The 27,054-nt window shown below is 39.8% G+C and overlaps 1 pseudogene; it reads right to left on the bottom strand.

Annotated features, from left to right (window-relative positions):
- LOC135224485 (AP-1 complex subunit beta-1-like) overlaps positions 1–26,111 on the bottom strand; it is a 191,584-nt pseudogene extending 165,473 nt beyond the window's left edge.
- Positions 26,112–27,054: the final 943 nt, after the last annotated feature.

Genomic DNA, 27,054 nt, shown 5'->3' with positions numbered 1-27,054 from the left:
TAACTGAAGCTGCGAAAACTGTTCAAGCTGCTAATGACTATTATCGTACATCGGCAACAAGGATAAAACTGCAGTAAACGTCTGCCATCACACACAACTGTAGATAAAATTGGGATAAAATAATTTAATCAAAACTACTGTGCTTGAAAGAACACATTTTACAGTTGGTTCACGCCGATATAAGATAAATAATGTAAAGTTCGTATTACGATGATATAAAGGATTATTGCGAACGGAATCACGTCATTTTTTACTCAATAAACATGCCGCCAACGTAATCTTGTTAACGAAAAGAAAAAATAGTAGTTCACATTCACAACGAGACATATTCAATAAATATTTTCCACCTAAAAACACGCTGTATAAGGAAAAATAACTTTGTCTCATATAAGTCAAGTATATAGATATTCATTTATGCTAACTAGAAGCAAGAGCATTCGCTCAGAATTGCGTTATGGTGAAACAAACTCGTATTCATCAGCTGATTTCAAACCACAACATTGGCCGCTCCGCGGAATACGGGCTTAAGTTTGCCGTAGTATTTTAAAATACAATAATATGAGAATACATACAATATTCTTGGATACGGTGAAATAATGTATAACTTTTTAAAGGATTTATGGAAAAGATGCATAATTAATAAAATAACACAATGCATTTTTCGGAACTGGCGGACAAGAACGAACATGAAAAACCATCCCCTGACAACGTAGAGCGTAGTTACAAAGGCTGCCTTAATTTGTATCTTATTTCTGTACAAAATGAAAATACCTTTACGTAATATATTTTCATACACATTTTAAACATAAAAGCATAAACATTTGAAAAATCGACACATCGATCGCTAAATTTGCACTCTTTTTAACTCGATATTTTCGGAAGAGCGGCAGACGGCGGCATACAAGAACGAACTTGAAAAAAACATCGTAGTCGATAACTTGAAGGGGAGTTTCAAAAGCTGCCTTTTTATCATATTTCTGCACAGAAATAAAAATACCCTATTCGTTATACATTTTCATACACATTTAAACATAAAAGGCATAAACATTTACAAAATCGACACATCGATCGCTGATTTTGCACTTTTTTAAATCGATATTTTCGGAAGAGCGGCAGGCGGCGGCTTACAAGAAAGAACATGAAAAAATATCGTATTTGATAACGTGAAGGGGCAGTTTCAAAAGCTGCCTTTGTATCATATTTCTGTACAGAAATAAAATGCCTTTCATGTAATACATCTTCATACACATTTTAAACCAAAAGCATGAACATTTATGAATCGACACATCTATAGCTAAATTTGCACTTATGTAACTAGATATTTTCGGCATAGAACAGCGTCAGAGGCATATATTTTCCCTAATACCTACGTAATAACTCTCCATAAAATTTGTTAATATAATTTGCATAACCTTTATGGTCTGAACGGCATTTCTACAAATGTATGAACTCGTTAGACAACGGCGCTAGCGGCGCTGTTAACTGAAATTTGTGCCGTAAAGATACCTTTAAAATGCCTTATTTTTTTAATGAATATTTTTGACGACCGCCGTAAAACGATTCGCCGTTGAGTGATTGCACCGTTCCCACGCGGGCCGCCTGTACTGTACAGTAAATTCTATAATACTATACGTTGTACTGCATAAATATAATTTTACTTATTGCGCCATTGTGGGATTAGACACTGTTTGACTAGTCTAGGGCACTATTAACTGGTCTAGTATTCCGAAAGAAGGTGTGCAGCAGCCGTAGGCTTTATAATCGCTTAGCATTGAAAATCACTTAACGTCAGCGACCAGGAACAGAACCCCTGCTGCTAACCGAGGGCTGCCTGAATTAAATCAGAGAGAGAGAGAGAGAGAGAGAGAGAGAGAGAGAGAGAGAGAGAGAGAGAGAGAGAGAGAGAGAGAGAGATAAACTATTGAATGAACAACATATCATACGTATCTAACCAAGGAGAGAAATTTTTTTTTGTTTAAAAGTCACTGACATAGAGAATATATGAGAGAGAGAAAGGGAGAGAATAACAACTCCTTACAAAATCATAAGATTGAAAGGAACCTCTATGGTCAACACTCCCCTCCCCTGCCCCAGCGGTCCCTTTCTGTCAAGTAATGTGACATGTCTGATAGCCCAACTTTGCTCACTTACAAGGCAAAAGACAAGGGTGAATTCTATTCTTTCATGTTTTAATATAACTTACCAATGAAATGCATAACAAATGAGAGAGAGAGAGAGAGAGAGAGAGAGAGAGAGAGAGAGAGAGAGAGAGAGAGAGAATTATTATTTTTAATGTTATTACTTAATTACTAGTTAGTGGGGCGCGGTACCCGAGCTGTGAGGCCGGGTGCCACGGACCCAGGTGATGTGATGTGACTGTACTCTAAAGAAACAGTTGTCTAACACCAATGTTATTTTGATGAGCTAATGCCTGAACTTTTTATTTCCTTTTCTTGTTATTTCCCATGTTGTTGTACCTGCCCTACTTGTCATATGAAGGAGAGATCTGGTTGTTACATCTGACAACGTTCTCGAGGGTTGCTTATGAGAGAGAGTAAGTGAGAGCATAGTTGGGATGTTTGCAATTGTTGGGAGTGATTGGAAGAGTTTAAATGTTTTGTATTGTTGATGTGTCATGTTTCTTGTCTGTATTGCTGTTAGGATCGCGTGCAGTATGTATTTGTGTCTGTGGTTTTCCGGAAAGAGAGGGAGAAGAGGAGAGGAGGGAAGAGAGAGAGAGAGAGAGACGAGAAGAGAGAAGAGAGAGAGAGAGAGAGGGTAGGCGGACGAGACGAGAGAGAGAGAGAGAGAGAGAGAGAGAGAGCGCATAAGTGGAGGATTGATAGTTAACGAGTGCTTTGCTTGTTGGGTGATTGTCTGGGTCGTCAGCTGGCACGGTTGCCAGGTCACTGAGTCAGCCTCTGATGAGCAATTGTAGATGACAGAGATAAGGCAGAGTCTATTGATGGTCAGTTGTAGTTGTGTGATTTGATTGATTTTGATACTGTATAGTTGTGCATGTCTCTGGTTGTTGTTGAGCTAATGAGTGTCTGTGAATTTGATTTTGTTTTGATGTTTGTGAGTTGTTTGTTAGAGACAGTGTTGGCGGTTGTTTATGTAGTGATTTGTTGAGTTGTCTTTGATGTTGTTGGTGTGTTGTTTGTGCAGTGAGTTGTTGTGTTTCTGAGTCGTATGATTTGCTGCGCTGTTTTTTGATTGTTGGTATTTGTTTGCGTAGTGATTGTTATGTTGTTTTTTTTGAGCTCTCGTATGGTTTTGGTGCTTGTCCGTCTTGTGTATTGAGTTCAGCAGTTTTTGTCTCTCGACTGTATCCTGCGGACAGCACAGTGTCTCGGCCTGAGTGTCCGAGTCTAAGGTGAGTACATGTGTTTGTGCTTTGTGTGTTCTGTGTCTCGTTGAGCCAATTGTCCTATGTGTATTAGTAACGCAAAGGGGAAAGTGTGGCTGTGGGAAAATTTGTTATTTGGAACGATTAATGTAAATGTGGGAGATCTTGTTGCTTGCTTTTGTTTTTTGCTTGTGATTCCGCCACATTATTTTGGTGCCCAACGTGGGGCTGCTGGTGTGGCAGCTGCAGGATGATTGGTGAAGTGAGCTGTGTGATTGGTGAAGAAAGTAAGAAGTGGAGAGGCTGAAGGAGGAGTTGCAGTTGTTGAGGGAAGCTAAGGAAAGAGTGGAAGAAGAGTACGAGAGGATTAGGATTGAGAATGAGTATAAAGTAATAAAAAGTATGGAATTGGAGGGTTGAGAGGAGCAATGAGGAATGTAGAAGAGGGAATGAAAGAGGCTGAGCAGCGGATGGTCGAGAAGATGGATGAAAAGTTGGGATTGATGATGAGTAATGTGCAAGAGATGATGAAGATGATATAAGGGGTTTTTGGAGAGGGAGATGTCGGAGGTAGGTCTCCTGGGTCTTTGTGATGGTCCAGGAGTGGTAAAGAAAGTGGAAGAGCAAGTGGATGAGAGTGCAAGTGATGAAAATGATATGATTGTAGTAAGGATAAGAAGGGAGACAGGATAAGGATAGGAATGAGGATAAGGATAAGAAAGGGCTTGAGAAGAAGAAAAAGAATAAAGGAAGGAAAATTGGTAAGGACGGTAGACAGGATGTGAAAGGAATTGAGGAATGTTGGGAAAAAGGAAGAGAGTAAGGAACAGAATGAAAGTGATTTAGTCAGTGGTGAGTGGGAATTAGTAGGTACGAAGAAGAAAGGTAAGGAAGGTGTGACTATAAGGAGGCAGTTTTAGAAGGGCCGAGGCAAAGGGCAGAGTGAGTGGTTGATAGGAGCATTAGAGCAAATAAAGTAAGTGTGGTGAAACTTAAGAGATATAGAAGTGCAAGTGTCAGAAAGTTAGGGTCAGTTAGCTGTGAATTCACAATTCAATGTTTACCATAAAATACCAACTGAGCTGTAGTTTTCCGGATGTAATTTTCACCCGTATCTTACCATATTCAGCAACAAATTGAAAATGGCTTGATCTTGTTAGTTAGGTAGTCACTGAGTAGGGAAAGACCCTCTCTCCTTCACCCCTCTTTAACCCTTAATGCTAAGAAATGATCTGTCAGTTTTTGTTAAGCACTTGTGGGGATTCCGCACCAGTGAAAAGTACTTATAGACAACAGACAGACAGACCTAACTACTGTTTTTTTGTAGCAATACATTAAGTAAATAATATTTGAAAATTACTAAATCTTTTTTATTAAAATTTATTTGGTCCTGAAAAATAACATCAAATACATTAGTGAATATTTCTTGACAAAAAGGTCTGTGAATTGGCAAATTTTCCATGAATAATTTATAGACTGCAAATACAGGGGGTTGACTGTATACTGTATTTCTGGGCTCAGCTCAGCCTGTCGCTGCGCGAAATATCCTTTAATCTATTATTTCTAGGGTAAATGTACTAACACTACCAGAGAATAAATAAATAAAGAAAAAGGTCAGTATAACTGACTCGCTCACCCTCCAAGAGGGTGTCGGTATGAACACTATGGCGAGTGAGACCACTACCACGAGCCAAATGCCAATAGAATTCTCCCACTACAAAATCCCTCCAAGAGGGGAGCCGACCCACAGAGTGGGCAGCAAGTACTACTACTACTCCATCCCATGCTGCCGACTGCTGCGCCTCTGGTGGCCATCCTTTTCAGTTAGCGCACACGATACACACGTGCCATTTTCTTCTCTGTGTTTTTGTGCCCTTTCTTTTGGATTTTATTACCATGGAGCGTGCAGCCATCGCAGCAGCTAAGTTAAGTACTCAGTGTTTATTGCTTTTTGCGTTTTTCCGGTTTTCCTGGCCCTGAGCTCGTATTTGCTTTTTTCGTTTTTTTAGGTATAAATACGATCTCTAGGTCGGAAGCATGGCAGCATGGTTCTGCCTCGTGATGGGTCCGTTCTGGGTCGCCCATACCCAGAGCATCCCCTGTCTTTGTACGCTCTATTTTATTATTCGCTTGTTTAGGGTAAGGTCTACACGGTTTTGTCATGCATGCATGTCTTTTACCTTATGTAGGCTCTTCCATCAGACCCTAGCCACGGCTCTTAGTATCGGCCTCGGCTAGCTTTGAGTGGTAGACTTGCCTTCGGGTTAGTCGTACACTCCTGGATTTTTTCTCCTACTATTTTGTTTTCTTTCTTTCATTTTATTATTCATTTTATTATCTATGTGATATTGTTAGGTTAGTTAGGCGTCTGGCTCGCTTAGCCTAGGTCATGGCCTATTGGGCCTTTATGTTACCGCTTGTCAGCTCGGTTGCTTCCCGATAGCATCTCGCTGATCAGTTGGTTATGTTTAGGCTTAGTTGTTGTTCTTATCGCCCCGTGGTCACTATGTGATCACGAGGCAGCCAGATACGCCTGTCCAGTCCCTTTCCCCCCTCCCGCTCTTCCATAGGGTCGGGGGGGGGTGGCTAGGCCTGCCCACGCTCGCTCCGCATACCCGAGCCTGCCTCCCTCCCTTTTCTCTCCCCCCAGCGGAGGGGGTTTAGAGGTGGGACGGGACAGACCCAGACTGGACTCGACCTCTCCGGCTCTCGGTCCGGTCGGATGGTAAGGTGGGGGGGACTGGCCTTTCCCCTCTCCATTACTACTCCGTCGCTCCGTTACTAGCCCGGAGTTATGGCCTAAGACCCGATCTTTCCCACCTTAACTAGGGCTCCTTTACCACCGGAGGCCTGGCATCTAGCGGAAAGTGCTAAGTCTACCCCACGGGGTGGACCGGAACATACAGTCGGTCCCTTCTAACCTCTCCGTTTCACTGAGTTATCACTCGCCACGCACTGGACTTAGTCCGGTACGTTCGAGCTTTTAGGTTTAAGATGTTAAGTTTATTTTAAGTACCTTAAACCATTCCCCCTCCCTTCCTTTTCACCGGATACCTCCGGGGTTTATAGCCTATTCAGGCTAGTAAGGGAGGGGTTATGCCCGAATTTTTTCCGAGCTCCGGCATGCAACGGAGTTCTTCTGTCCTTTAGCTGTAAGTGATATTCTTTAAGATACTCATGTGTCTTTCCACTTACAGACCACCAACTGTGAGCATCCGGGATTGCGCCGCCACACTTCAGGACCCGTGTGGACACGAAGTTTGCCGGTCCCATGCTCCATGCGCGACTCCGCACGGGGACATCCAGGTCTGGTACCATGAGACGTGTACCATATGTTACGATCTGGTGAGCCAGCTTTTAGACGGGGTAAGTATTCCATCTCCGGTAGCTGGTCCGCATCTGTTATAGTGCTTAAGTTTTCATCAATCACTCTAACTTAAGGAAAATTCAAGGGGCCCTATAGCACCCCTATAAGTTTAAGTTATACTTTAAGTTAGCTTTAGTTTTAAGTGATTCTTAAATCTAATCAATACCCTCTCTTCCAGGCGCCCGGCAGTGAGGGATACCGACATGGCAACCCTGCGGGCCTGGGTCGGCGGTTTCGGGAAGAACGCCGCCAAGGGTATGCCCTACATCCTGGAGAAAAGGTTGGCGGTACTAATCTTCCCGGAGGCAAGGCGACAGGATACGTCGACCAGTAGAGGCGGCCCCGACTATCGCCTTCATCCAGCAACAGCTGGCTGCTCATTGACTGACCAAGACCAGGACATCTCCTCGGAAGTCGCGACGTTGGATATTAATGTAGAACCTATGGTAGGTGTAGACGACCTGTTGGTCGAGGTAGGTAAGGTGGACACCCAAGGGACACCCTTGAGCGTAACTGTTTCTTCTACTCCTGCAACCTCTCCATCCTTCCAAGGCTTTACGGGTGATGAATTGTATACTCCTCCTGACGCTTCGGTTAGACCCAAGGTCAAGGGTCAAGCAGTGAAATCCTTGACAAAGACGTCGTCGTCGTCTAAGAAGACGGCTTCGGCGTCATCCTCCTCTCGTAAGTCTCCGGCTAGGAATCCCGGAGCAGACAGATCTAAAGCTTCTGGGTCCGGCTCTAAGTCCTCGAGGAGTAAATCCTCCAGAGAGAGATCTCACACTCCGGCAGAGTCGTCAGTTCCGCTACCCTTGGTTCCAATTCAGAGCCACCCCTCCACCTCCAGCAGAACAGCTCCGGCTTTGGACTCCAATGCTGGCCTGTTACAACAGGTGGGCGACCTGGTTGGGTCTCTAAAGAGTAGCATGGAACAAATGATCTCTCGGTTGTCGGATAGGATTACTTCTCAAGACTCCATTATAGCCGGACTGAGCCAAGCTCCTCTAGCCTCTCCTCCACCTTTCAATACAGGTGGAGCCCAGCTTCCCCCGTATGACTCTCTACCTCCGTTCTCGATAACAACAAACCCGTGGGAGAGTAGCGGTTCATACGCCCCTTCCAAGACGGACTCATTTCTACACCGGAATTTGGAACTCGGAAGGATAGAGGACTTCGAGTTATACCCGGAAGACCTCCAGCCTCCGTTCATCGGCTACGCCACAAGGCTCACGCCTCAGCCATGATTCGGGATGATAGGGTACCAAAGGAGGACAGGTCCTCTATTCACGAGACCAGGCTCAGAGAGAATGGCTCAGGTGTTTAGAGGACATGGATTGTTCTAATACGAAAATCCAACCTTTCAAGAGTCCCTTTACGATCTTCACAATGGATGAGAGTACCCCGCTCCCTTTCCTGACAAAGATCGCGAGGTCCTACCATTCCAGCGGCCACCCCAGAAGGGGGACCCCATACCTCAACTGAAGGAAGCAGATCCCACATCTCCGTTACTTCCTTCAGCCGGAGAATTGTGGGAAGACTTACCGAACACCTCAAGCTAGCTGGCAACTCAAACCGGACTGTGCTATGGAGCAGTTTGGTGAAAAGCTACCCAGGCTTCCAGATAGCCTTATTCAGGCTGAATTTGACGCCAAATCGCGATTAGCCAGATCGATTAATTCTATGGCTATGACCGAGGTGGCCACCATAGCCTATGGTTCAGAGCCGCTTTTCAAACTTATGACCAAATCCCTGACTCAAACGGTACAGTCAGATATGTTTGAGTTTGCCACTGCTAGGACGAATTGTAGGAAGCATGTCCTACAAGAAGCAACCATTCGGCACGAGCCGAATAGGTTACTCTCGTCGAACATCTGGGGAGCAGATCTCTTCCCAGAAGCCATGGTGAAGGAAGTCCAGTCAGAGGCTACGAGGTTGAACCAGAGCCTTAAGGACCGTTGGGGCCTTACGGCTAAGAGGAGGCAAGATCTAACAGCTAGAGGTAAGGGGCAAAGGAAACCCAGGCGTTTCCAGCCCTACCAGAAAAAGCAGCCACGCTTTTTCTCAGCAAGTTCCGGCGGTTCCCTTAGTGCAAACAGCCCAACCTTCCACTTCAAAGGCTCAATCACAGCCAATTTACGTGATCTCCCCCTCAGCCTCAGCCCTCCACCTCTTACGCCATCTCTCCAGCTTACAATCAAGCCTTCGAGAGTCAATCTTCACAGAAGTATGACCGCTCGGGTAAGGGAGGCAGAGGTAAGCGTTCCTTTCGTGGGAGAGGATCGGGAGGTCCCTTTAATAGGGGAAAACACTTCAGAGGAGGCCGAGGAGGTTACCAGAACCAATGAAGAACTTCAGGTAGGAGGGAGGCTGTTTCACTTTCGCCACCGGTGGAACTTCAGCAAGTGGGCTCAGAGCACTGTCTCAAAAGGCCTGGGTGGGAGCTGGTTAGCGAACCCACCTCCATCCAGACCTTTCCGTCAACTTCCTTCCAAGGAATTGACAGAGTACGCCGAGGATCTCCTTCAGAAAGGAGCTATAGCGAGAGTCAAAAGATTAAAATTTCAAGGTCGCTTGTTCAGCGTGCCAAAGAAAGGCTCACAAAAAAGAAGGGTAATCTTAGACTTGTCCCGCTTAAACTTAGCCATTCGCTGCGACAAGTTCAAGATGCTCACGATCTCGCAGGTGCGGACCTTACTTCCCCGTGGGGCCGTCACCACCTCTATCGATCTTACAGACGCTTACTATCATATCCCTATTTGCAAGACACTTCCGTCCGTATCTGGGCTTCAAGATAGGGGACCAGACATTCTCCTTCAAGGTAGTTCCTTTCGGGCTCACGTAGCACCCAGGGTGTTCACGACTGCGGAAGTGGTAGTGCAACAACTCAGGTTCACAAGGGATTATGGTAGTAGCGTATCTCGACGATTGGTTGATCTGGGCTCCAACAGTCGAGGAATGCAACAGAGCAACACTGAAAGTGATTCAGTTCCTGGAATATCTAGGCTTCAAGATAAACAGGACCAAGTCAAGACTCACTCCAGAGTCAAACTTTCAGTGGCTGGGCATTCAATGGAATCTATCCTCCCATACTCTGTCGATTCCATCAACCAAAAGGAAGGAAATAGCGAAGTCAGTCAAGCAATTTCTAAGTCACAAACTGGCGTCAAGAAGGACTCAGGAAAGGATCCTGGGTTCGCTCCAGTTTGCATCAGTAACGAACATCCTAATGAAAGCCAAACTGAAAGACCTAACCAGAATCTGGCGCTCACGAGCAAATGTCAGGTCAGGGACAAATTATCTCAGTCCCTCTGATGCTAAAGAATCGACTCCGGCCCGTGGGCGAAAGTCAAGAACTTGTCGGTGTCAGTACCCCTTCAGTTCCCTCCACCAGGGATCACCATCCACACAGAACGCGTCTTTAAGCGGTTGGGGAGGGTATCCCAGTCAAAAAAGGTTTCACAGGAACGCGGTCACCTCAGTTCCGTCAGTTCCATAAAACGTACTGGAAGCAATGGCAGTGTTCTTGACTCTAAAAAGGTTACGTCCGCCAAGGTACTCCCACATAAAGCTAGCCTGGACAGCGCAGTGGTAGTACATTGTATAAACAGAGGAGGCTCCAAGTCACGTCATCTAAATCATGTCATGGTAGCCATCTTCTCCCTGGCAGACAAGTTCAGTTGGCATCTCTCCTCCACTCATATAGCTGGAGTGAGAAACGTCATAGCAGATGCTCTATCCCGATCAGTGCCCCTAGAGTCGGAATGGTCACTGGACAACAGTTCGTTCCAATGGATCCTTCAGAGAGTTCCAGGTCTACAGGTGGATCTCTTCGCATCTCAAGCGAAACCACAAACTCCCGTGTTATGTGGCCCCCAACCTGGACCCTCTGGCCTATGCCACGGACGCCCTGGCTCTAGACTGGAACAACTGGGAGAAGATTTATGTCTTTCCTCCAGTGAATCTTCTCATGAAAGTGTTAAACAAACTCAGGACATTCAAGGGTCAAGTGGCTCTAGTAGCCCCAGACTGGCCGAAGAGCAATTGGTATCCCCTAATTCTGGAACTGGGTCTTCGTCCTCTTCGGATCCCCAATCCCAGGCTCTCCCAGTCAGTACAAACGAAGACTGTGTTCGCTTCCTCAGGGATTCTCAAAACCCTAACTTTATGGATTTCATGAAGTTTGCAGCGAAAAGGGATGCGAATATTGACCCTCAGAATATTCTCTTCTTGGAATCCGATAAAAGGGATTCAACTTTGAGACAGTATGATGCTGCTGTCAAAAAGTTAGCAATCTTCCTGAGAGAATCAGAATAATTAGAATCATGACAATTAATTCAGCTATATCCTTTTTCAGATCCCTATTTGAAAAAGGTTTAGCAGCTAGCACGATTACGACAAACAAGTCAGCCTTGAAAAAGATATTTCAATTTGGATTCAACATAGACTTGACGGATTCCTACTTCTCGTCTATTTCCCAAGGCATGTGCTAGACTTAGACCTTCTGTTAAGGCCTACGTCAGTATCATGGTTCTTAAACGATGTTCTAAACTGGCTTCAGAAACCGATAATGACACATGCTCGTTTATAATGCTCTTAAGAAAAACTCTATTTTTATTAAGCTTGGCTTCAGGAGCAAGAATTTCAGAACTGTCGGCTTTATCCAGAGATCCGGATCATATTCAATTCCTCCCCACGGGGGAAGTACTACTTTCTCCGGAACGTAGCTTTATAGCAAAGAATGAAGATCCTTTGATGAGGTGGGAACCTTGGAAGGTACTACCCCTTCCACAAGATGTATCTCTTTGCCCAGTTTCAGCCTTACGAGCCTTTCTGTCCAGGACCTCCTCATCCTCATCGGGTCCCCTCTTTAAGAGGGAAAAAGGTGGAACTTTATCTATTAAAGGCATCAGGCAACAATCCTGTACTTCATTAAACAAGCCAATCCTGACTCTTTCCCGAAAGCACATGATGTCAGGGCAGTAGCCACCTCAATTAACTGATTTCCAACATATGAACTTCGATGAGTTGAAAAAGTATACTGGATGGAAATCGCCGACAGTGTTCAAACGTCATTACCTTAAGTCCTTGGAAGCTCTGAAATTTTCAGCAGTAGCAGCGGGTAACATAGTTTCCCCTGACTCTAACTAATCTTTAGTAGAAGATCCAGTCCTCCTTTCTACCTGCCTCACCCAACAGTTCGTCTATTCCTGCCTTGTTCATTACAGTCACCTTGTGTCTTAGCTGCTTTTATGATGATGTGGTGGGTGTCCCTTATTTTTTGCTAGGGACATCACAGGTGATTACGGATATTGATCTCATGGATGTTATCCCCTTATTTTTATGCTAGGGGATACATCTTAATTGTTCAATGGGTTACGGGTTTTTTGTATATTAAGTCATATACATTCCTTTATATATTATTATTGTTGAATTGTTTGTTCATCTTATTATATTAATTGCTCTGAAATTTTGATACATAGCTTTACACAGATACCTTTTTGATACATTTAAGCCATTTTACCTCTGTATATATGTAAATTACCTTAAGTTAAGAAATATTATTAGAATTAAGTGTAATTTAAGCATATTTCTATTTTGTATCACTGTGTATATGTATCCTTTTAGCAATTATATTCTTTTAATTTTATTTTATCTTTTATTTTGAGACCTATTTTATTTTATTTTATTAATTTTGTTTACAATCTTGTGCTATTTCTCTGGTACGATTTCGCGCAGCGACACGAGCTGAGCCCAGAAAAGGGGATTTTGACGTAAGGAAAAATCTATTTTCTGGGCGATTAGGCTCGTGGTCGTCCAGCGAAATCCCGCCCTACCCATCCCTTTGCCCAAGATTGTCTGCTAACTTCAGGATGGCCACCAGAGGCGCAGCAGTCGGCAGCATGGGATGGAGTAGTTGTAGTACTTGCTGCCCACTCTGTGGGTCGGCTCCCCTCTTGGAGGGATTTTGTAGTGGGAGAATTCTATTTGGCATTTGGCTCGTGGTAGTGGTCTCACTGCCCAATAGTGTTCATACCGACACCCTCTTGGATTGGGTGAGCGAGTCAGTTATACTTGACCTTTTTCTTTATTTATTTATTCTCTGGTATGTGTTAGTACATTTACCCTAGAAATAATAGATTAAAGGATATTTCGCTGGCGACACGAGCCAATCGCCCAGAAATAGATTTTTCCTTACGTCAAAATCCCTTTATTCTGTAGGCTAAGATACTGTATAGTATATATGATTGTACTGTTTACCCTGGTGAAGGCTAAGTGAATTTCAAATAAAGTTTTTTTTTTGTAACCTAACCCATCGTAAGTGGGAAATACCTGTAATTAAAACATATCCGTGAGCATGAGAAAATAAATGCAAAATTATACAATATCTTTCTGTAGGAAAAATAACCAAAATTATACAGTATCTTTCTGTAGGATAAATATCCAACCAAACATGAGAAAATCGACTCACTCTTTCAACTCTGAGAGTACTTGAACTATGTTGGCTTCTGATGCTAGACGAATCATGATGTCAAGTTTTTCAAGCTTAACATAAAATGGGATCGTTATACTTCACAAAGAACACCTTCATTTCATGCTTCAGCAGTTCAGGCCTCTTCTGAACAATTAAATTAATGTTACGCAATGCCACATATTGGACCTGAAAAAATAAAATAAAAGTATGAGAAATTACGCCTTCCCCTGACCATATGCCCTTCATGGGTTGTTCAGTACCCATAACTATAAAGGAGCAGCTTCACATTTCTAGACCTCATTTAGTTAGTTTGGGATTTGTTCTTAAATATTAGTCAAAGAGAAAAAGGTAACATTTAAGAAGATGAACGTAAAGAAAGTGAGGAGGCTGCAGGGAACAGATGTGAAGTAAAAGGCTACTCCCCTTCTGTAGTATTGATGACATCAACAAAGATCATCTTATTCTCATGTCCCCAAAATAGTTCTGTTTAACTTAAGATATCATTTTGACTTCTTTTTTGCTATGCAACTTCAGTAAAAGAATAATACTGCTATAAACAGTCAGTGTGAGACTTCCATGGAAGAGTTGTTTTGGGCTCCGCCAAAACTGCAAAAGCTATTAACTACAAAACTACTAAAGAGCATAATGCATTTCTTGAAGAATATGCACACTAGAAACTTCTGAAACTAGTATTCATGACACTGATTTAAAACATCGAACGGTTTTCCAAACTAATGTACAGAAAATTACCTGGCAATATTTAACACATCATTGTAAATGTTTCCCACAGCTACTAATTTCAACCAAATACACATTTATTAGTGAAATGTTTTAAAAAACTATAATCCCTTAAAATATCTGAAAATAAAGGTGTACAAGTCTCCTTAATTACACACCTTCTGAAGATTTAATAATTTATATGAACTATATTGCATGATGGAGTTAATTACAATACTAAACTACAGTGTTTCACTGCCAACAGATCAACTGAAACTCTGGAATCTGTTGTTAAAACATCAGATCTTACCTCTGGCTCAGATGACAACAAAGTAACAAGTGGTGGAGCCAACTTCTTTGAGAGGTTCTTGACAAACTCTGAATCGCTAACCATTAGTTCCATAAATTTCATGAGACACTTGACAGCAGACAAAACAACAGCAGCATTGGCATGTGCCAGTCGAGGAGTAATACGTTCACAAATGCTGTAGAGGGAAATATTTGAGTCAGTTTTTCTTTAACTGCAAAATGAACAGAAAAGAATATACTGGCACTATACTACAACGTATTTGCCCTATTATTATAACCTTCACACGAGCTGGTGCAAAAGTCAATCTCAATCTTACCTCTGTGCTTCTCGCTCGTCCTTCGCCGTATATTGAGAGAGAGCATCCAATATAAACACTTGGCCCCATTCTGTACACTCATTCAGAGCAGTTAAAAGTTTATTCATGGTTGATGCATTCAGCTCCCATGAGGGCTGACCAGAGCTACTGGCTTCATTAATTTCAGTAAGGAAGCAACTGCATTGGCTACAACCTACAAAGAAGGAGACAAAGACAATGAAAAAAGATTTTCAAACCTTTTCAAATCACTGCATTTTGCCCTCATCTTAATATTTCATCAACAATGCATCCCAATGTAAAAAACATGGGAAAAGACAGAATTTTCAGCATCTTTCCGCAGGCACTATACAAATACTAGATTTCCTTAAGAATAATACAAAGCTAAAATATTATGTACTTACCATTGGGTTTGAATCAGACAGAAGTTCTTTTAACTGATCCAAAAATAAAAATCCTTGGTCCTTCTACCAATTGAAGCATTAATGTCATTAATTTTGCCAGTTTTGCCCACAAATCGCTGCAGTCTTCCGCACATATGGATCTTCATCCTTGAGGCATTTCCTCAATGGCTCACATAAATATTCTGTGATCTTATCAACTCTGATGCAACCCATGGTTCCGGACAGCCAAAGCTCTAATTAACGGGTTTGGGTCCTCACAATCCTGAGAAGATACATTTAGAGAAGACACATTTAAACGTAAAAAATCAAGATAACATACATCCTGAAATCCTACAAATAAAAATCACAATCTAAAAAAAAAAAAATTGTATTTTTCCTAACTATACAAAACTGAGGTCCTTTACAGAAGGAATTGCTATCAGCATAGGATGGAAATCGGTCATAGAAGAATAACAACAAGGTAATTAGGCAGTTACTGCTTATCCGATAGTCGGGAGTCCAGCCCAAGTGGACATGAACATTCCACTTTGCTTTAGGCAAAGGAACAGATTGAGGGGTGGCATAAGGTGGGCAAATATATAAGGACCTCAGGTTTCTATAGTTAGGAAAAATACAATTTACTTTAAAAAATTGTGATTTATTCCTAAACGTAATAGAAACCCTCAGTCCTTTACAAAAGGAAGACTCACTGATTGGTAGGGAGAATCAGATAAAGTCATGTGAACAGACTGGTTTGTTTGCCCAATCAAGGTTCCCATCCTGGTCATAAGAGCAAGGAAGGGAACCTGGCCTCTGTCCAATTGATCGAGTATGAGAACTGCAAGACCAATGGCCAGACCTCTGGACCAATCATAATAGAGAGGCAAGCATAGCCTCTTATGAATAGCAAACAAGAGTTTATAGTCGGAGGCAAGAGGACAAATACACAAGTAGTATTGGGTTTGTCTCATGCTAATGTCCTCTTCCCTACCTTGTTAGAGAAGGGACAGATACATGTTTCTATACCCTAATGAAAGGGGATAGAATGGAGCTCAGTAATATAGTTTACCTGTATCAACCGCCCTTTTCAGCATGTGATGACCGCAGCTCTGTAGAATACAACAAAACACAAACTATGGTTGTAGCTTTTATCAGTTTTGAAATATTTTCATATAAATAACGATAAATAGAAAAAATTTGTCCTTCGATAAACTTAAACTCGACCGAAATGGTAGAAAACTGCAATTGTAAGCTACAACACTTACAGCCTAATAATATTCAATCAATTACCTTCATTTTGCAACAAACATGAAGTCTCTAGCACAATATTTTGATTTATGGTGAATTTTTCAAAATAGCTTTTTTTTTAACGTTCGCGCATTATGAATTCATGCATCATTTTGTGATATATTTTCTCTATGTAGAAATGCCGTTCAGACCATAAAGGTTATGCAAATTATATTAACAAATTTTATGGAGAGTTATTACGTAGGTAGTTTAGGGTACAAAAATAATATGCCTCTGACGCTGTTCTATGCCAAAATATCGAGTTACATAAGTGCAAATTTAGCTATGGATGTGTCGATTCATAATTGTTCAGCTTTGTTTAAAATGTGTATAAAAATGTATTACGTGAAAGGCATTTTTATTTCTGTACAGAAATATGATACAAAGGCAGCTTTTGAAGAACTGCCCTTCACGTTATCAAATACGATGTTTTTTCATGTTCTTTCTTGTAAGCCGCCGCCTGCCGCTCTTCCGAAAATATAGATTTAAAAAAAGTGCAAATTAGCGATCGATGTGTCGATTTTATAAATGTTTATGCTTTTATGTTTAAAATGTGTATGAAAATGTATTATGAATAGGGTATTTTTATTTCTGTGCAGAATTATGATAAAAAGGCAGCTTTTGAAACTCCCCTTCAAGTTATCGACTACGATGTTTTTTTTTTTCAAGTTCGTTCTTGTATGCCGCCGTCTGCCGCTCTTTCGAAAATATAGTTAAAAAAAGTGCAAATTTAGCGATCGATGTGTCGATTTTTCAAATGTTTATGCTTTTATTGTTTAAAATGTGGTATGAAAATATATTGCGTAAAGGTATTTTCATTTTGTACAGAAATAAGATACAATTAAGGCAGCCTTTGTAACTACGCTCCACGTTGTCAGGGGATGGTTTTTCATGTTCATTCTTGTCCGCCAGTTCCGAAAATGCATTGTGTTATTTTATTAATTATGCATCTTTTCCATAAATCCTTTAAAAAGTTATACATTATTTCACCGTATCCAAGAATATTGTATGTATTCTCATATTATTGTATTTTAAAATACTACGTAAACTTAAGCCCGTATTCCGCGGAGCGGCCAATGTTGTGGTTTGAAATCAGCTGATGAATACGAGTCTGTTTCACACCATAACGCAATTCTGAGGCGAATGCTCTTGCTTCTCGTTAGCATAAACGAATATCTATATACTTGACTTATATGAGACAACGTTATTTTCCTTATACAGCGTGTTGTTAGGTGGAAATATTTATTGAATATGTCTCGTGTGAATGTGAACTACTATTTTTTTCGTTAACAGATTACGTTGGCGGCATGTTTATTGCCTAAAAAATTACGTGATTCCGTTCGCAATACGTAATCCTTTATACCATCGTAATACGAACTTTACGTTATTTATCTTATATCGGCGTGAAGCAACAGTAAAATGTGTTCTTTCAAGCACAGTAGTTTTGATTAAAATGATTTTATCCCAATTTATCTACAGTTGTGTGTGATGGCAGACGTTTACTGCCCGTTTTATCCTTGTTTTTGCCCGATGTACGATAATAGTCATTAGCAGCTTGAACAGTTTTCTCAGCTTCAGTTATAACTAAGTTTAAATTTAACATTATATTTCCCGATTGATCTTAATCTATATTGATCTCTGATCTATAGCGAATAAAGTTATTACATTAAGATATCTCAGTTCTATTCTATACATAACGCCATTTATAACAAATACGGTAATGTTGCACTGTAATACGATGATCGAAATACAAGCCAAACAGATGTTATCCAGTTCGATTGTACTTAGAAAAAAAAAAAAAAAAGTAGTTTCTCGTTCGGTTGTTCATGGCTGTACACGTTCATGCAACGAGTATAACGTAAAACTATACTTTCATCATTCTCTTTTTGCTGTTATTGAACTTATGTAACAGAAGATGGATCAAAGTTAGGCCATTGTAATTTGATCTCTATAAAACTCGAACTATCGTAAGACGAATGATCGTAACCTGAACACTACAGCTACCTGTACACTGTATAAACTTTATTATATCTTTACATACTCTAAGAGCACCCCACATGTACTGTACAGTAAATTCTATAGTACTATACTGCATAAATATTATTTTACTTATTGCGCCGTTGTAGGATTACGGCGCCTTTGACTGGTCTAGTTTCGAAAGAAGGTGTGCGGCGGCCGTAGGCTTTAAAATCGCTCAGCGTCGAAAATCGCTTGGCGTCTGTGGCCAGGAACGGAACCCCTGCCGCTAACCGAGGGCCGCCTGTTATATGATAGATATTTTTTTTCAGTTCTGATGGTTGCATACTAAACTTCACGCAATGACAAAAAGAGGAGCTAAAAATGAACTCTTAATCTTGAAAACTAAGCGTGCTGTGATTTTTTTGAAAAAAACATTTTTTCCACTTCGGCACTCACTCCCAGACCCCCCGGCATACGGGAGACGATTTTTATTATACCTCTTCGGCGTTAAAGGGTTAAACTATGAGGAACTTCTGAATGCTATTATGATGTCTACAAAGAACATTTTATCACCATACCTAATCAGTCCTAGTGAGTTAAACCACATTATAGAAAATTGTATATTAGATCATCACATCAAACCGCTTGTGCGCGATGCCCTTACTATACTATAATAATACTGTTAAAAGAATGACAGAATCTCAGGCTCAGCAATTTTTCTGAATAAACTGGCCAATATTCATATTGGGAATTTTTCAAAAAATTATAAATGCTGAAGGTAATCTTTTATTGAACAGGATCTCAGTTCCAGTCAAGCAGGGGTTGTCGTCAGTCATGGTATTATTCCATAGGCATAGTATAGTTCCGGGCTGGGGTCGTCTTTGATTAAGGGCTGGTATTGGTGCTGGTATAGCTGGTATCATGTGATGTTTCGACCTTCTCGCAGGTTCATCACTTCACAAGTCGGTTGAAGGGACTATAGCAAGAAAGTCTGCGGAGCAGTATTTATAGGCGGCTCGGACCTAGAGTTGGATTCTCATTGGTCGGGCCGGTCTTGGGCAAAGTCGTGGATCTCGCCTCGAAGGTCTCGGGGATTCATCATCCTGTGGGGGTTCCTGATTATCTGGCATTGTTAGGGATTGTTCGCTGCTCTTCGGGCAGCAGTGGGAAGGAGAAACGTTTACCGAGTGATATTTAAATTTGGTTTCTCCTTACCTATATGGAGGGCTTCTAGGAAGCGCAGACGTTTGGGGATTCGTTGTCTGGTCTATATTTCGATATTAGGGATAATATCATTCTCTTTATCCGTTGTTATGATTTGGATAGTCCAACACAAAGAGATATCCAACTATCTACTGCTGTAACCAACTATCACCACTGTTAGCCCGTAAAAGAAAGAAAATATGATTTTAAAAAGTAAGGATACTCCCTTGCATCCAGGGCACCACCCTCTGAAATGAGAGGAGATCCCCCAAACACCAACACCACCACACCCCCTCTTCTATCTTCGTCCAATAGCTAGCAAAAGGATGAAGGAGAAAAGGGAATACCATTAGAAACAAAGGAGAAGCCTTTGAAGATCCCCTTGGTTATTTCCAAAGCATAAGCTTAAATTTCAGATGAATAGTACATGTCTTGTCCTAATCTTAAAGGGTGAAAATGTGTAATAAGGGTATTAGCGCACCCTTGCCACCGACCCTTAACACAAAGCAAAAAGGCGGCCAGCAAGGCTATCACAAAAAGTGGGGGCTTGCATATTTAATTATTAACGTTAAATATTTTATTAATATCAAACACAATATAATATATATAATATATAATACATATATTATATATATTATATATTATATATATTACTGCTATCAGACAGTAATTACTGCTAACCACCCCTTGTTCAAGAATTAACGGCCATATTCCAGCCTAAGCTGAAAGTATTTCCTTTATGAAAAGGACCGAGGATTTTGTATATCATGAAGGAACAATAAAATTTTTTCTCAAAACTTTACATTGAGACTGGCAATGGTGTCGGGTTTGGAATCATGGGAGCCTGAAATAGGAGTCACTGGTAAAATAAATAGGAGGGGCTAACAATTAGGAAAGATACAGGAAGTTGAGCAGGGGCAGGAAAATTCTCAACTACTGAAGAAGAACTCTCTACAGTAACCCTACTTTCGGCTCTAAGAGCCCCCTTTCTCATCATATTCCTAGCTAACTTATCTAAATTGATTTTTTTTATTTCAAAGCTTTCCTTGTAAGACTCTTCCCAATCCTCCAATCTATGTATTTTTTTTTTTTTTTCTGGACAACATAAATGCTTAGAACAAGTCTGCCCCCTACACTTGACATATTTGGTGTGTGGATCGTACAAACATTTAGTCACCTAGTTCTACAGCCATGTGAGCATAACTAATGCTCAACGGCTAGAAACCGACATACAGTGGGGCAATCGCTTATTCACGGATCAGTATTCACGGATCCAGTTAATCACTGGGTTTTTCTTGGACCGTTTCTCATGTTACATCACTGGTATGAATCGCTGCATCACGGGTTTGTTTGTGTTGCGTATGGGATGTTTTTCGGTAGGCTAACCTCGGCCGTGGTCCGATAACTACCAACATTCATTTAAAGACTCATATAAGATGATATTAACTGACAATAAAGGTAATAAAACCATTCTCACCTAATAGTAATTAATTGTCCTCCTATCTTCGAAATAAATAGCCTATTCAAGGTTTATGTACGACGTTAATTGGTAGGCTAAGCGTAGTTGCAGTGCATAACCACCAACGTACACAAACATTCACATTATGATATTAACTGACAATAAAAGGTAATAAGCCATTCTTACCATATATATTATAGTCATATCTTCATAATAATAGCCTATTCAAAGATAAAATTCCACATCATTGCACTCAACTTATCGTCGGAGTGGCCAGCCACAAAATGTAAGCATATACCTTTACGTACGAAAATGGTTTATGTATACGGTTGCGTTCAAAGCGACATTTTTTGTTTCATAAACTTTTAGAAATTTTAATAGTATTGGTAGTGTAATTACAGTAGTAATAACATTAAGGCTAAAATTAATTCGAACTTCATTATTATTTTGGCAGTATTCGTATATAACTTCTCTGAACAATGAAGTTATACAAACGCTATTTGTCATAGATTATCGTAAGTATTGCTGTTTGTTATTGGCGACGAAGCGTAAACGAAATACATAAAGCATTTTTTTTACCTTATTATATTATCGTCATATCTTCATAATAAAAAGGCTATTCGTGGAGTAATTCCATATCAGTGAAACTCAATTTTATCTATGCGAGGCCAGCCAGCTGACAAAATGTACGTACGTATATGAAATCAAATTATGGTAGCGTTCACAGCAAGATTATCTTTCGAAATTTTTATAGTACTATTCATGCTACGTAGTAATAATGTTTGGAATATACGTAACATTAATTTTCAATACAAAATATCATCGTTATTTTGGTAGTGAATAATAGTTTAGAGTTATCATACTACACTGCATTGTTATGGGTTTGTGGCAGTGATAAAACAACCAAAATAACGTTCTCCCTTAAGTCGTCATATCTTCATAATAAAAAGGCTATTCGTGGAGTAATTCCTATCATTGAAATCAATTTTATCTATGCGAGGCCAGCCAGCTGACAAAATGTAAGTACGTATATGAAAATCAATTATGGTAAGCGTTCACAGCGATTATCTTTCGAAATATTTATAGTACTATTCATGCTACGTAGTAATAATGTTTGGAATATACGTAACATTAATTTTCAATACAAAATATCATTGTTATTTTGGTAGTGAATAATAGTTTAGTAGAATTATCATACATACACTGCATTGTTATGGGTTTGTGGCAGTGATAAAACAACCAAAATAACGTTCTCCTTTAAGTCAACGCGTTTAGGAAAACAAATGACATAGAATCGACTTTGCGACTTCGTTCACTTTGATATTTTTAACGATACAATAACTATCATTTGTACTACTAAAACCATCTTCACATAAGTAATTTTTCGTAAGATATGTGTTGTTGCAAAAGCTAGCTATACATAAAAGGCTTTTATAATTTAAGTCATCTTAGATATACATATGTACCCAAACTCATTGTGGGGAAATTTACTACTCTTTCCTCGGATATTGAAATACTTTAGCATCATTCAAACACTTTAATAATATAATGCATAAATACTAGGCTATACATATTTACATCGTATACAAATACTACATACAGTTTATATACACATACTTTTATATACAAAGTTAACAGTTATATACACATACTTTTATATACAAAATTAATCATATGAGTAGTGATCAGACGACAGCTGTGCACTGGACTACGTACGTACTACTTGGAAGATAAAACAAACAAAAAACATTGTTGTTGTTATGGGGCGCCCGGGATAGATTAACATTTTTCCAGAGATTAAAGAGCTGAATTTGTTTTGCAAGGTATGTCACCGCGTTAGTAAATAGGTATCATCTTCTAAGGAATTTTTTTTTCTCTTCATTTTGCGGAAGAATCTTCAGCCATTTTGCATTCAAAGTAATGAGAAGGAATCATTCTATTCTTCATGAAATCAGTAAAATACTTACACTAATAAGAATAAAAACTAAACTACGTACTGTATGCAAAACACATACATCATCGTTAGCTTCATGTGTGTAAACGTTCATTCTAAGAAATTACAGAGTAGTTATAACAACACCTGATTGGTTGGTTGTAGCCATGGAGATCTGTTATCCAATGACTGCCCTCTGGTTCTGTTCTATTTATAGACATATGCCATGGATGGCACTAGGTTTGAACGTTTACCATGTTCGTGATTTTCTGACTGCTGACGGCAAAAATTACTCAATAATTTCTTTATATAATTATTCCTTCGTGAAAACAATAATATATTAACGCGGTTGACATACTTCAAAACAAAATTCAGCTTTTAATCTCTGGAAAAATGTTATCTATCCCGGCGACTCAACAACAAAATTTTTGTTTGTTTTATCTTCCAAGTAGTACGTACGTAGTCCAGTGCACAGCTGTCGTCTGATCACTACTCATATGATTAACTTTGTATATAAAAGTATGTGTATATAACTGTATGTAGTATTTGTATACGATGTAAATATGTATAGCCTAGTATTTATGCAATTATATTATTAAGAGTTTTGAATGATGCTAAAGTATTTCAACTATCCGAGGAAACTAGTAAATTTACCCCACAATGAGTTTGGGTGCATTATGTATATCTAAGAAATGACTTCAAATTATAAAAGCCTTTTATGGTATAAGCTAGCTTTTGCAACAACACATATCTTACGAAAAATTACTTATGTGAAGATGGTTTTTTAGTAGTACAATGATAGTTATTGTATCGTTCAAAAAAATATCAAAGTGAACGAATTCGCAAAGTCGATTCTATGTCATGTTTTAACTTTAACGTATAGTGGTATGAAAAAACACCATTGTGTCGTAGCGATGCGTCATCAATATAGTGGTATGAAAAATACCACATGGTGTTGTAGCGATACGTAATCACAAAGTACAAATCCTTTTTCCCCCGGACCATCCTCAGAATTTTACGACTCTTCAACTTCAAGATCGATATGGTGAAATATATATATAGTCATACTTATTTGTTAAAATTCACAAGTTGAACTGCAAAACATTTTATATTTTGATTGTTATGTACTATATGTGTTTTACGGAATGTTTGTTTTGAAAATAATACCTATTAGTGAACATATGGTATTAATTGTCCCACTATTTTATTATAGGTGATTCTTAATTATCTCACATTCATTTAACAGATATATTAATATTTATTTAAATAAACTGTAATTAATAAATAACAATAATGAAAAACATAAAAAAGGGAAAAAATGTTTTTGCTGCAGTAGTGGTGTTTGTTTGATTATGCATCTGACCTCACATTTCCGAAATCTGAAAAATTCCAAAAACCGAAACATCGGAATGTGTGAGTACTGCACATTTTTTTTAAACACGCACACAATGTCTACACATTTACTGATACCCGTTGGTGAAAGACTCAAATTACAGTACGTACGTATTTATTCCTGAGAGAGAGAGAGAGAGAGAGAGAGAGAGAGAGAGAGAGAGAGAGAGAGAGAGAGAGAGAGAGAGAGAGAGAGAGAGAGAGAGAATGATTAAGGACTCAAGGCGTGTTATTTTTACAATTATTTTATTATCTTGGGATTTTTTTTTTTTTTTTAATCTTGAGATTTTCTATTCAATTCTCGAGATTAATAAGAAAATTACCGTAAATTGACTAGCATCAGCATACATCTGAATGACTCGGCCATTAGCAGGCTAAACCACCAACCTTATGAACTTGCATGATACATGAGATCATGACAAAACACAAAACCACTGTTTATTGGTGAAAATTTGGGGGTCGCACGATATGGGAGATTGCACGTTATTCGAGTATATACGGTATGTGATTTTTTTTAGCCTTTTATGGAACAAAATCTAGCAAGAAATTGCCATTCCCAGTTGGCAACACTGCCCTACTCACGTTTGTTTGTTGTTGTTATGAAATGTGGTGTGGCGGCGCGTTCTTAAATTGTACCCATATAAACGAGTTAATTATGTGGCATCCAAAACGCCCTGATTCTTTTACTCTTATGGGAAAGACGCCTAAGGTCAGATGAGGTTTTTTACGTGGAATATACTATTAACGTGTTGTGACGAAGGGAAGAGAGTTTCGCTGCATAGTGTTGGTAGCATTATCGTTATTATATTACTGGATTGCTCTGCAAAATCGTCGCCATCTTTTATCAACATAGATTGTTGGTGAGTACCCATATGATTTACATAATTTTGATAGTTCTCTTACCACTCCATCCTCTCTTTCCTTGTAGAAAAAAAAGCGAGGCCCCCACCATGGCGTATGTAGGCTTCTCAGCTGTAATCCCTAGGCGTAGTAGGCTACATATGTACAGTAGTACATATACTACATTTATTTTTTAAGGCTAATTTTGTACAATAACTTTAAAACTGTCTTGCATTTAGTTTTAGGTGATAGTTGAAAACATATTTGGTGTTTGAACTAAAGTAGGCAGTTATAAACATTGGAATAGTGGTCTTGGGTGGTTAACTATTAAAGTAGGCAGTTTTTAAGCAATTTTTGAGGGGGGTATCAGGATAACACGGGTATTTACTTATCACGTGGGGGGTGGTGGGCTGGGTCCCCCTATCCCCCGGGAATAACGAGGCCCCACTGTAATTGAGTGTTAACTATGTAAACGAACCACAAAATAAGCAAGTATGTCACCAAAGAATCCTACAATTATTCCAACAAATGATGATGAAAGATAACCGTCAAAACCACTGATGTTAGTCGGGAGCCAGCAGCAAACAAATTGGTTCTCTATGCGGTTTTGCACCTATCAGTTCCCAAAAGTGGGTGGGTCTTATACACCTACCCTAGGGATGGTGGCGCCACCACAAAATTTGTAAGATTTGACTGCCGAGGTAGGAAGCTTTCAGCTACAGGTAATTACTTGGTAAGTTACAAGTGTAAAACTGATTTGTAGAAGAATAAAAATAAGCCTGTAAGTAACAGAAAAATAATTACCATTCACTTGACTAGACAAGCAATTCATTGTCTAATCATACTATATTATATTAGTTAGAATAATTTCAACCGAGCAAACTTTAAATACCTGGCAACTACAAATTATGCAACATTACATCATAATACAATTACTTCTTGAATGAGATTATCCTCACCAGAAAAAAGCCTTACCTTGACAAAAGTATTAACAGCCATAATGGCCATGTACCGTCTGGCTGGGACTTGGCATAATTCATAAGGTATAAGTAAACAAGCTTCTTCAGTTCCAAATTGTCAGTCTGCATACAGTTAACAACATCAGGGAAAAGGGCTGACACATCCTTGCCTGATAAAATAACAATACAAGTAAAAAATTACTACAAGAATACTATATAAGCATCTTTCCTTGAAGGTTACCAGCAGAAAGTGGTAACTTGGAAAAAATATCACAGAATAAAATGAGTTTTCATAATAAAACTAATGTTGTAATACTTACCTGAACACCTGAATTAGCCCAGGTACTGACCAGCCCAAACTACATCCCTCTTAATTTACCAACAAAGTGGGTATTTTAACTGTCAGCGTTACCAATGCTGCAGCAAATACCGGCCGCCAGGGCCTAGAACCCCCAATTGAGTCAATCGCTGTCAAAATTGAAGCGGGTAGGAGGGTGGGAATCATTCAGGTATTCAGGTAAGTATTACAATGATAGTTTTATTATGAAAACTTCATATTGCAATACACCCCCTAAACACCTGAATTAGCCGATTAACAACATTTTAATGGAGGCGAGATCAATCTAATTCAACCCAACCTGTCATAGAACCTAAGCAGTTAACTCCTTACCAACCCACCATAGTGTAAATGGTATGTATCCTCACCTAATTGTCCCACTCGGTAGGTGAGGATGCTTTCAGAGTACCTCAACATCAGTCTTGTTTCTAAGGTACCGTCTGGGTCAAAAGTGCCTCCCAAGTGGTATTCTATACCTCTCACGTATGGAGGGGAAAGTGAAGCTTCCCATGGGGCTATCTAGCCTCTCATGTCTGGAGGAAAAGATGAGTGAGCAGGACCTTATCAACCCACTATGTAAATAAATATGTATCCCTCACCTAGATATCACACTTGGTAGGTGAGAATGCTTGCAGAGACAGTAACTCGACATCAGTCTTGTGTCTAAAGTGGCGTCTGGGTCAGAAGTGCCTCCCCATGTGGTATTCTATACCTCTCATGTATGGAGGGGAAAGTGAAGCCTCCCCATGTGGCTATCTAGCCTCTCAATTCTGG

Source organism: Macrobrachium nipponense, chromosome 12, assembly GCF_015104395.2.
Source record: "Macrobrachium nipponense isolate FS-2020 chromosome 12, ASM1510439v2, whole genome shotgun sequence".
NCBI lineage: Eukaryota > Metazoa > Arthropoda > Malacostraca > Decapoda > Palaemonidae > Macrobrachium > Macrobrachium nipponense.
The sequence above is the reverse complement of the archived record's forward strand: the minus strand, read 5'-3'. Positions and strand labels throughout refer to the sequence as shown.